Genomic DNA, 9,736 nt, shown 5'->3' with positions numbered 1-9,736 from the left:
CAGGTAATACAAGTCCTTCTAGGTTTTTCTGAAGTCTACCTGCTCATCATTTCTTACGGAACAATAGTATTCCATTCCATTCATATAGCAAGATTTGTTTAGCTATTCCCCAATTGATGGGCATTCCATGAATTTCCAATTCTTGGCCACCAAAAGAAAAAGAGCTGCTTTAAATATTTTTGTACATGTGGGTCTTTTTTCGCATTCTTATGATCTCTGGGATACAATCCTAAAAGTGATTGTTCTAGTCTTTTCTGATCCACAGCTCAGCCTGAGCTTCACAGAAGCACCTGACTTTTGTTTGCCTGCCTTGCAGAGCCAACACGTCAACTTAGAACCCTAGCTTGGATCAGTTCCTGGATCTCCTGGCCTCAGCTCTGTGTCCCATCTCTGCATTCTACCACTGGAGCCAGCACTTAGCACAGTGCTTGGCATATGGTAGGTGCTTAATAAATGTTAATTGGTTGGAGCCCGTAATACTGATGTTGACATAGTATGTGTGTTAATATATTGGGGAAGAAAAATTTTGGTGGACAGATGGCTGGGATAGTGAATGGCTGGATGGAGAAGCCATCCCTTCCTACTCTCCTTTCCTCCTTCTTGCTAAGCCCAAAAGCTCACAAGTATGTCATTGTATTGAGAGGACTGGTTAAGACCCAAAAAGTAACCCTGTTAGATCATCAGTCATGGAGGTTTTGAATAGTCCATTCCTATCCTCAGTTAAAAATCTCTCTTCTCCTCCTTAAGATTCTTACAAACTCTACAGTTTAGGAAATTTTGCTGTGTCTGATGCAACCAAAAGCCACATCCTCATTTGGGATATTTCTACCCACCCCATCCCTCCCATCCCTACCCAGAAGAAAAATACATGTACATCAATGGGTAAAATTCATCCATAAAGCCTTCACTTGCTTGGTAGTAGTCCCATCTTGTTCCTAAAAGAGTGCTATCATATATACGAAAAGAGATTTTACCAAATACAGGTCTAGGCTATATGCCAGGAGACCATCCCACAAGCAAAGCCATGACTGTTTAAAAGGCAAAACGATCTCAAGGCAAAAATCCAGAATCAGAGACCTATCAATCTACCTATTGAAATGCTAAGAAGCCTAATATAAAGATTGAAAAATGGGAAATGAAGAGAGCACCCCAAATGAAAATTTAAAAATTAGTGAGATGGTCAATTTGATCTCTCTCTGTCCAGAAACATGATACCCTATATAGGCATGAGAGACTCTCTGGTCCTTTAAGATGTAATACGAGTGAATGCTTACAAGTGTGTGTTCTCAGGCATGTCATTTCACCTGTTTGCCTCAGTTTCCTTGTCTGTAAAATGAGGATAATAATAGTACCTATCTCCTAGGATCGTTGTGAGGTTCAGATGAAATACATTTTGTAAAGTGCTTAACACAGTGCCTGGCACATAGTAGATGCTATACAGATGTAGCAATCATTCTTATTATTAATTAATTAATTAATTATATGGAGTATTTCAGGGGGCCAAGGAAAATTATGTCTCACCTTTATTGGGACTGGCTGGCGGTTTAATGTGTATCATCCCAGGTTTCAATGGATAAAAATAGAGCCAAAGACACGTGGTATAAATGATGTGCTTTGTAATATTTCTGGTCCAAGGAAAAGTATAAACCTCTCACTACAAAGCAGAGATTTCAAAGTAGGAAGGACTGATTAACCCCCTCAACTGGGCAGAGTTTGACATAGCACTTGCCAATTGCATCCCCCAAACAGCAATGTACTGAGAAAGAGGCAGGAAATCTTGATTAAGGCCATTACGGATGAGGTTATTCATCATTCCTCCACTGGCATCTAGCTGGCAGTTGAATTGGATAATATTGGGAGTCCAGGAATGAGATCAATAGGAAGCAGAAGGTGTCCAGGTTAAAGTGAACAAAGAAACAAATAAAAAGAATATTGTAGGAGTCTATTACAGACCTCTCTGCCAAGAAGGGACAATAGGTGAAGTTTTGGTCAACTTCACCCAAATAATATTGGGTCACAAGCTCCTGAGGGTGGGGGAAAACCAGCAAATTACACTTTCATCTGCAAGATAGGAATAATCTTCTCTGTCTAGAAAACATCCCAAGGCTAGATCTAAATATGAGCTGATTTGAAAAAAAAAAGTGGTGGTTGTATAAAATCAAGAAACTTCTGCAGAGTTAATTTTAAGAAGTCAAGTGGGTTCAGTCAATAACTAACAGACTGAATTCACTTTTTTCCCCCTCCTTATGAGTTTGTGTGTTGGGAGATATGGCTGAGAAACCTAGAAAGATGGACTGACAGCCACCAACATTCATAAGCAGATGAGGTGCTTGGTAGCATTCAGACAAAGGTGCAGCTTTTCATATCATAGCCACCGTGAGAAAAAAGCCAAAAACACCACAACCTCTCACCAGCTGTCCCTCTTTGCAAGTGACATTGTGCTGACTGCATTAGTCAGGGAACCCTAAAGATCCCCCTAAATGAGATCCATAATCACTCCAAAGAATTTGGACTAAGCACCCAGGAAAAAGTATGGCTATTGTCCAGGCTTTTGTACATAAGACAATGCACTTATGTTGTTGCTTTTCAATCCACACCAGGAGTTTTTAACCCTTTTTGTGTCACAGCAAATCCTATGAAGCCTATCTCAGAGTAAGGTTTTTAAATGCAAAAAATAAAATACGTAGAATTATGTATGTATATGGATAGGTAGCTCATAAAGCTCATCCTATCTATCCATCTATCTATTTATCTATCTATCTTTTGGACAGACACAGCAAATAGGCAATGAGTTGGACCAAGTGAATAGAAGGAAAAAGTAGGACTGGATTGTTTATGGGCCACTCATAGGTTTCTTTAATAACCCCAAGCATCTCCCCAAAAACAAAGACCCATATTTTTGAAAACCAATATTTTTCCAGTTTTTTGGTCTGGCTCTCAGTTGTGGAATACTACAATCTCTGAAGAATTGAAGTCACTCAGCTATCACTAGAGAATAGCATGCTGGGTATGAGTACGGGTTGGGGATAGCTGTAAGACACTTCAATCGAGAAATTACAGAGAAGAAGTAGTATAAAAGATGTTCTCAGAAATGGATGAACAAGACAAAGAACTGGAAATTGAGAGGATGCCCCTCAATTGGGAAATAGCTGAATAAATTGTGGTATATGATTGTGACAGAGCACTATTATGTTATAAGAAATGATAAGCAGGATGGTTTCAGAAAAACCTGGGAAGATTTATATGAACTGATGCAAAGTGAAGTGAGCAGAACCAGGAGAATCTTGTACACAATAACAGCAATATTGTATGATGATCAAATGTGAATGACTTAGTTATTCTCAGCAATACAATGATTCAAGACAATTTCAAATTTCATCATGATGAAATTTGATGATGAAAAATGCTATTCACCTCCAGAGAGAGAACTGATGAACTCTGAGTGCAGATTAAAGCATACTTTAAAAAAAAAAAACCTTTATTTTTCTTGCCCCCCTCCTTTATTTGCAACATGGCTAACATGGAAATATATTTTGTATGACTCACATATACAATTGATATCACATTGTTTGCCTTCTCAATGGGTAGGGGAGGGGCCGAAGAGAGGGAGAGAATTTGGAACTCAAAATTTAAAAATTAATGTTAAAAATAAACAAATAAATAAATACATGACCAAAAAAGAAGATTCCTCAGAGCTGGGAGGCAGTGTGTGGTACACTTGAAAGAATACTGGTTTTGAAGTGAAAGGACCTGAGTTTGAATCCCAGCTCTGCTACTTATTGCTTGTATGACCTTGGGCCAGTCACTTCAGTTTTCTCATTTGTAAAAGGAGGTGGTTGGATTAGATGACCTCTGAGTTCCCTTCTAGGTCTAACTTTTTGATCCTAAGACCCTTATTAGACAAGAAGATCAAGGGATAGCTGATAGATAGCTTGTGGGCTCTACTGGTGTCCCTGAGATGTCAAGAGAATTCAAGGTCCCCACTGTGTTGGGTGAACAATCCTCCATCAACCCTGGCCCCACAACCACGAACTCATGGGAAGATGTGGATAAGAACTAAATAAGATATAAAAGCACAAGAGGGTCATGATCTATGTTGTTGGATTGAATAGCTACTCTGATGACATCACATGCTCCATTGGAGTATCTCAGATTTTCCCAAGACACTTCATATGTCTCTTTTGTATATTTGTACATTCTGCCTTGTACTGTACTGATCTGTGTTCACGTTGTAAACCCACTGCTAAAATATAAGGCCCTTGAAGGCAAGGACTATGGTGGCATAAATGGAGAGAGTCAGAAAGACAATTCAAATCTTGTCTCAGATGCTAGCTGGCTGTGTGACTCTGGGCAAGTCACTTATCTCTCTTGGCCTCAGTTTCCTCATCTGTGAAAAGGGGATCATAATAACACTACCTAACTGGGTTGTTGTGAAGATAAAATCAAGTGAGATTTTATATGTGTGTGTATGTATATCTGTGTATACACAGATATACATACACACACATATATTATATATATCCCTATCTATCCTTTTGCAAATGTAAATGTTTGCTAATTTTTTTCATCTTTCCTTAGCACCTAGCACAGTGCCCAATACCTAGAAAGTGCCTAGAAGGTGCTTAAGAAATGTTTGTTAATTAAATTGAAGGGCATCTTCAAGACTGTTCAAAGAGCTTCCTAAGTGTCCTCCAAAGGACAAGAAATCTTCAAGAGAAGAATAATCATCGTTTCTGTAGCTTCATGCTCTAAAGCTGAGATGAGACAAAGGAGAATAAATGAGAACATTCCATGGCACTCCCTAGAATGTCTGGGGAACGCCAGAAGAATGCTGAGGAATGCTTTTGAGGATTTATCCATCAAAACTGAAGAGGGTAGAAGTAGGCACTTGGTTAGCACGTGAAACACTGATTAGCAATGCAGAGGCAAGGGTCAACACGGATACTGAATAAACTGCTTGGCAGTGAAGGACCCTGAACGTGTATGCACTCCTGCCTTGAACATCATCTCCTATCAGTTTTGCTGTTTTAACCTCAGCCTGCATTGGTACCATCTTAGATCGTGCATTTCCGGAGGGTGAGGGAAGGAGGTATAGGATAGAAGGACAAGTTGGTGGTTGGGCATTTTGCACATAGGACAAAATATTACATTGTTGCTTTTCAGTCTAGATGAAAGGTTCTTCTATTTTTTTAATTATTTATTTTTAAATGTTGAGTTCCAAAGTCTCTCCCTCCTTCCTGCCTCTCCCACACACATTGAGAAGGTAAAGCAATATGATACCAATTATACATGTGAAGTCATGCAAAAAAATATTTCCATATTAGCCATGTTGCTTAAAAGGAAAAAAAGTAAGAAAAATAAAGTGAAAATGTATGCTTCAATCTGCACTCAGAATGCTCTCTGGAGGTGAGTCATTTTTCATCATGATTCCATTGGAATTGTCTCAGATCATTGTATTGATTAGAATAGCTAAGTGTTTCACAGTTGATCATCGTTATAGTACTGTTACTGTGTACAATGTTCTCCTGGTTCTGCTCAGTTTATTCTGTAGCAATTCAGATAAGTCTTTCCAGGTCTTTCTGAAACCATCTTCTCATCATTTCTTACAGGACAATAGTATTCCATCACAATCCTATACCACAACTTGTTATTAGTAAGGACTTGAAGGGGGCAGCTAGGTGGCGCAGTGGATAGAACACTGGCCATGGAATCAGGAGGACCTGAGTTCAAATATGACCTCAGGTGCATAACACTTACTAGCTGTAGGACTCTGGGCAAGTCACTTAACCCCCACTGCCTCACCCTACTCCCCACCCCCAAAAAAGTAAGGACTTGAATCCACCAGCAGCCATTACTGAGTGCCAGCTAGGTGGTGCAGTGGCTAGAGTTGGAGTCAAGAAGACTAATTTTCCTAACTTCAAACCCAGCCTCAGACACTTACTAGCCTGGGCAAACCACTTAACCTTGTTTGCCTCAGTTTCCTCATTTGTTAAATGAGCTGGAGAAGGAAATAGCAAACCACTTCAGTATCTCTGCCAAGAAGACCTCAAGTGGGATGTGGGAAAATTAGAATCCTAATGCACTGTTGATGGAATTGTGAACTGATCCAACCATTCTGGAGAGCAATTTGGAGATATGCTCAAAGAGCAATCAAACTGTGCATACCCTTTGATTCAGCACTACCACTACTAGGTGTGTTTCCCAAAGAGATTTTTTTTAAAAAGGGAAAGGGACCTACAAGTACAAAAATATTTATAGCAGCTCTTTTTGTGGTGGCAAAGAATTAGAAATTGAAGGAATGTCCATCAGTTGGGGAATGGCTGAACAAGTTGTGGTATATGAATGGAATGGAATACTATTGTACTATAAGAAATGATGAGCAGGATGCTTTCAGAAAAACCTGGAAAGACTTATGTGAACTGATGCAAAGTGAAGTGAGCAGAACCAGGAGACCATTGTACACAGCAAACAGCAATGCTGTAGGATGATTAACCATGAATGACTTAGCTATTCTCATCAATACAATATTCCAAGACAAAAAATGCTATTCACATCCAGAGAAAGAACTGATGGAGTCTGAATGTAGATCAAAGCATACTATTTTCACCTTCTTTATTTTTTCATGTTTTTTCTTTTGGTCTGTGTTTTCTTTCACAATATTATTAATATGGAAATATGTTTTGCATGAGTACACATATATGACCTATCTGAAATAGCTTACCATTAGGAAGGGGAGAGGTGAGGGGGGGAGAGAGAAAATTTGAAACTCAAAATTTTTTAAAAAATAAATGTTAAAATTTTTGTCTTTAAGTGTAATTGGAAAAAAATACCATTAAAAAAAAGAATTTTTTAAAATACCCCAAATGGGATCACAAAGAGTCTGAAATGACTGAGCAACAACAATTCAGGGTCATACTATGCTCGATGATATTGAGAGATACAAATAAACTATGTTAAGCAACAAATAGTTATTGTGTTCCAACTGCTCGTAAGGCACTGAGTGCCTTGAATAAGGCGTGGATAAGGATAGGGCATGATCTCTCTCTCTCAGAAGAATTGGGAAACTGGGTACCGCTTTGTGGTTATCATTTCCTAGATCAAATATCTTTGAGCCCAAATTCCCTTCTCTCCAAGGTAAAGTCCAAAGTCTTTAGCCTGGCATTCAAAGCCTTCCAGCAAGCTTCTTAAGGGCAGGGGTTGTTTTTCAATTTTGTCTTTATTTCCCCGAAACCTCATACTTTTTTTTTTAAAACTTGGTCTAGATGGGTGATTTCATCTTCATGAGTAATACTGCACTCAGAAACATATGCCACTCATGCCACTCAACAACCCATTTGTAATTTATAGTTTTAGAGAGTTGTCTAAGGGTGTAAGAGCTGGGGGCACTTGTTCATGGTCACCAAGTTAGTGTGTTAAAGTCAGGACTTGAATCTTCCTAACTGCAGGGCCAGTCCTCTTTCCACTGTGCGGATGTCTTGCACACAGTAGACATTTACTATGTATTGTTGTATTCAATTGACTTAAAAAATCTAACCTTAACAGGGAACTCCAGGATGAGAGACTTTCTTTGCAACTTGCATATCTTAGTGAGCTGAGTAGAGCATAGAGAGGTTGGTTAAGTGACTTGCTTAGGGGCATACAGACAATCGGTATCAGAATCCAGATCTTCTGATTCCCAGACCAGCTCTCTACCCATTATGCCTTTCCTTTCTGACCTTATTACCTACAATTACCCTGTGTTCCCTCTGCTCCAGCCAAACTAATCTACTCATTGTTCCTCAAATATAAATTTTCCCTTGCCCTCCACAACTTTGGGTCACTATATTCCCCTTGTGTTCCTCCTGCCCTTTTAATTTACCTCTTTTATCTCTCTTTGAAGATCTAGCTGAATTCTTACCTCCTCCAAAGCTACCAAAAATGGCAATGATCTCTCCCTTTGATTTAATCCTGTGGCATTTATTGTCCGTATCATTCATATCTATTAGCATACACTGGTTTTTAATGTTTTTTTCTTGCCTGTACCTTGTCATAGAAACGCAGACCTATGAAATGGAAGATCTTGTTGCACCTCATTATACCTTCTCTTCTACTGCAATGCTGGAGGTAGTCCACACTCACGAAATAGCCCTAGAATTTGATGGTTATAACACACCCAGATAAATCATAACTAATAGACACGGTGTGTATGTTTCTGCTGAGCACTTTGTGCAAACCAGAGCTAGAATTCAGAGGAGAGAAAGATCTATGGACCAGGATGGTCAGCAAAGACTTCAAGGAATAAAAATAGAAAGCTCAGGTCCTGCCCTTTGGGAGCTTAGAACAATAATATTGAGAAAGAGAGAGAGAGAGAGAGAGAGAGAGAGAGAGAGAGAGAGAGAGAGAGAGAGAGAGAGAGAGAAAGTGTTCTAGTTGGAAAGGCAATAGAATTCTCTTGGTCAAGGAGCTTAAAAAAACAAAAAAACAACAACAACTCGATATTAGAAATGCCGTGGTGAAAACTGGAGATCCCTCTCATTTCTCCAGTCCCCTTGAAAATTAAAAGTTAAAACTGAGAAGTTCTCTTGGATAAGGCGCAAGAATGGAAGGCGAGTCCTCAAGTCCCCTTTCCTCACTAGGCCAGTCTTGGTCGGTTGCAATTCCCGAAATAAATCGCAAGGTGGCAGCATTGCGGCGAGAAATAAACTTTCTCATCCTATTGCTCTCGGTTTATTTTGTTTTTGTTTTTTTAAAGCATATTTTCCCTATTAATGTTCCTTCATTTAACTTAATTAGAATCTGGGAAACTAATTAAAATGGCTACAAGCCTCGCAATCAACAATCATTTGTATAATTATTGATAATTACATCAATGCCAATCGTTTTGTTATTAATGTTTGGAAAAGCCCATGACTACATATAGGCGTTCAGGGCACGGGAGGATCTGGGGTTGGGTGCTGGGTCCTATCAGTGTCCACAAGTCATCTGAAGAAGCTTCTGGAACATAAAAGCGCTCCCCTCGGTCTGTGGGAAGAGCTTTGGATGCTGGGTACTTAGAGCTGGGTCTTGGCCCCAGCTCTGTTACTAACTGGTTTGTGCCCTTGGACAAACAACTTTACCTCTCTGAGCCTCAGTTTCCCCACCACAAAGAGGAGAGAGGGTTGGACTAGGAATGTCCCTTCCATCCCAGACAACTGGTAACTTCCATGGGAAATTGGTCTTGCCAGAGATTAAGACCTGAGTGAGAGAACTCAAATCTGTGATGTCTGTGGAAGACCCAAGAATTCAGTCCCCAGCTGTGGGAGGGGAAGTCCAAACTCTAGTTCTCCCTGGCTTTGGCACAATCAGGCAGGTGCTGGCCGTAAGGAAGTAGGAAAAAATATTGGGGGGAGGTCCCCTACAGTAAACTAAGTCCCTCTCTCTGCAAATAAACCATCCCAATCTCGGAGAAAGGTCAGTTCCCTCTCCAGCAACTGGACCAAATAACAGACTCCCTGATCCACCCTTGGACCTCCCAAGTTTAGAGAGTAGTTACCCACGTGATTCTCCCCGGCCCCACTGGGTTCCCAAGTAGCGGCCCAAACCCTCCTTGCAGTTCCGGGAGCCTCAGTCTGACCACCGCAAAACTTTTCTATCGGTCTAATGTCGAATGATTGGACTAAAGTATTAGAGAGACCGCGGAGGATATGAAGCGTGCCTGGGAGCGAGGTGTGGGACTCTGGAGAGGATGCAGAAGCTGATGATTAGAGTTGGTGAGGAT

The sequence above is a fragment of the Vombatus ursinus genome, unplaced genomic scaffold (genome assembly GCF_900497805.2).
Source record: "Vombatus ursinus unplaced genomic scaffold, bare-nosed wombat genome assembly UNPS02009205.1, whole genome shotgun sequence".
Taxonomy (NCBI): domain Eukaryota; kingdom Metazoa; phylum Chordata; class Mammalia; order Diprotodontia; family Vombatidae; genus Vombatus; species Vombatus ursinus.
The sequence above is the reverse complement of the archived record's forward strand: the minus strand, read 5'-3'. Positions refer to the sequence as shown.